Here is a 3,040-nt window from a genome sequence, read left to right as displayed (position 1 = left end):
ATATGTGATTTATGCATTAGACGTTAGAATTTCTCTAAGTGTCAGAAAAGAGGAAGTGAAGGTGGGCTGCAATGGCGTCTGTATTAATATACAAAGACACCAGCTGAGTGAATAGAGAGAATTGCAGTACATTACCAATCAGATGGAGATGCCCGGCATCTAATACTGCATCTGCCCGGTCGCCGGAAGTCTGGGACAACAACTGTCTACTGTTGTAGAAGATAAAAATTAGCCACGTACTCCCGTTATCTCCCTTATAATCCTGTCGCTGGGCTGTCACATGAGTAAGAGACCTAAAAAGAGGAAGTTACTTGCCCTGTAGTCCCAGCACAAGTAACGTATATTCACAGACAATATAGAATAAATAAATTACAGGGAGAAAGAGAGACGGTAGAGAAGCCAAGGAATAGGAAACAAGCAGGTAACGATAAGGCCAGGTATCCACAGGAGGAACGGGGCAGATTGACCCGTAATTTGTAAAATGTAAATTGTGTGGTGCATAAGACTTTATCTTTATTGAGTTGTGATGTGTACCCAAGGACTGCCAAACATTGAATGAGAGAATAAGGAAGTAAGTGATTAGCCACACTCAGAGGGGTGGAGCTAGATGATGCAAGAACACGTCTCTTATCCAAGGAGGGGGTACGAATCATAGATAGCCAGAAGAAAAAGTTTTGTTTTTTTCTCCTGTCCCAAACTCAGCTTTCCACGGTTCCTGACAAATTATGGGACACCTGCAAGACAAGCATAGGGAAATTGAATGTATCGACCATGATAATATATACGAAACCCAGATACACACCCCTGGGTCAAGCAGTATCCCCCTAGATAAAAAAAAAAAAAAAAAAAAAAAAAAAGGGTGAAGGGTCAGCCACACATGTTAGGTGCTGTGTGCTGATGCTTTGGAAAAAACTGCCAACCGGCCACAATTTCACTGTTAATTTCTCTTGCAGAAGGCTGTAAGGCCTGGAGGCCTCCAAAGACTACCAAGTTCTGCAGGCCATACCTGTACTTACACCCGTTGCCAAATTCCGCACCTTTCTGGACCTTGTTTCATACTGCCACCTATACGACAGTATTGACACAAAAGCACGGAGGACAACCACAGCCATGAGGGTGGATCCAGTGACTTGAGGAGCTCCCTCACCTGCTTTTGCGGTGGCAGCAGTACAGGCAATGGTTGACAAATCTTCTAAGTTGGTATTGGACTACCCCCTAGTGGTCCACACCCCAAATGACACCCAGAACATACTCATGCAAGTGCAACCCAAGCACTTATCTCTGGCCTATTAGATCCGACTACAATGTGCTCTTTCCATGCCTCCCCCAATATTGCTCTGAGCTTCCCAATGTTGTAATACCTTGAATCCGGCCACTCTTCTTTTAATCAGGTATTCAGGTTCAAACGGGGGAGGGGAGGCATAGGTGATCTGAGTATGGCAGATCAGCTATTTTTTTAAATAGCATTATTGTAGTGATGTACACACTGTTAATGATGCATATTTTTGAGTTTTCTTTTGTAGATGGTATCAGGGTGAGGATTGATGATTCCGAACCAGATATGCAGAGGTCACACAACAAGATGTCCTAAACGCAGAAGCTCTGCCTCCGCATGTCTCAGGGCAAGAAGCGGAACCGGAGGCCCTCACTGAGGCGTGTGGAGTGGTAGAAGGTAAGTCGGCAACTTTTTACACTGACTCCTGGAATGCATTTGGCATAGCTCATGATTATGGCCCAATATGGAAGGCCAGACAGCTTGTCATCTCAGTAGGACAGCCAATTAAGAATGGTGCAGCGGTGCAGAGTCTCATTGAAACCCTACTACTACTACCTGGCAATGGAGAATTCACACCGATTTCTACAATGGAGAAGCGAGAGATGACACCCTCGCCGGAAACACAGCAAAGGCAGCGGCCCTCAAGCCGTGGAAGAAAGAAGAATAGATGCTGACAGCATGAGTCAGTGATAAAAACTTTGGACTTTGATAAAAACTTTGGACTTTGATAAGACTTTGGACTTTGATAAGACTTTGGACTTTGATATGTCAAGGACTTTACAGTTACAAGTCAACGAGGAAAGAAAGCAGATGGGCTAAAATACGGGAGCGACAGCACAGGACGGCGTATGGCGAGCAGTCAACAGAACTTGCCTACAGAGGTCCCTGTTCCCCCATGATGGCCCAACTGGTACCCAGAATCAAAAGCAGCGATGACGGCGACACTGAACAAGAATGGGTGACACCTGGGTTCTCTGTAGCTGCTGCATCATTTGTCCAGTTAGCATGATCTTTGCCATGTGCGAGTCCGGACAGAAGTAAGGTGGCCATATAACGCTTGCCTTGACCACTCTACCCATTTCAGAGATTGCCAATTTGACCACATTCAGCTCACACCTGTAGGGGAGTATGAATATGTGCTTGTTGTTGCTCGAGTCTTTTTCAGGTTGGAGGCCCACCCGGATACTAAGGTAAATGAGCAGATAACCACACAGAAATTCATGAATGAGGTAATCTGCAGATATGGGGTACCAGAAGTAATTGAGTCAAACAAAGGTGCACACTTCACAGGTGAAATAATGCAACACATCATGTCTGTTTTGGGGTATATTCCAGGCTTTTCACACACCCTACCATCCACGGAGTAGGGGGAAAGTAGATACGAAAGGCAATAGAGAAAATGGGTAAATTTTGAATTGAGTGTCTTTCATTACTTTTTCTTTTTCTTAGGAGGATACATGCCACAGAAGCTGAATTTGGGGAATGATTTTCTTGTTAATTTTGTCATAGGCCTCTCCAAGGAATTGTTAGTAATGCATTCTGCAGACTCTGCTTTTCCCCAGGTCCTACAGATGAGTGTCACAATCTAAAACCAGGTGACAGGGTCTATGTGGAAAAGTTTAAGAGAGAAACCCTGTTTGAATGTCCCTACCAGATGTTGTTCACCACCCCAACTGCAGTCAAGCTCGAAGGAAAGCCCACTTGGATCCACACTTCGCATTGAAAAAACTAATGATCCTGCATATCCTTTACATGCTATAATGT

Source organism: Eleutherodactylus coqui, unplaced genomic scaffold, assembly GCF_035609145.1.
Source record: "Eleutherodactylus coqui strain aEleCoq1 unplaced genomic scaffold, aEleCoq1.hap1 HAP1_SCAFFOLD_19, whole genome shotgun sequence".
NCBI classification, from domain to species: domain Eukaryota; kingdom Metazoa; phylum Chordata; class Amphibia; order Anura; family Eleutherodactylidae; genus Eleutherodactylus; species Eleutherodactylus coqui.
The sequence above is the reverse complement of the archived record's forward strand: the minus strand, read 5'-3'. Positions refer to the sequence as shown.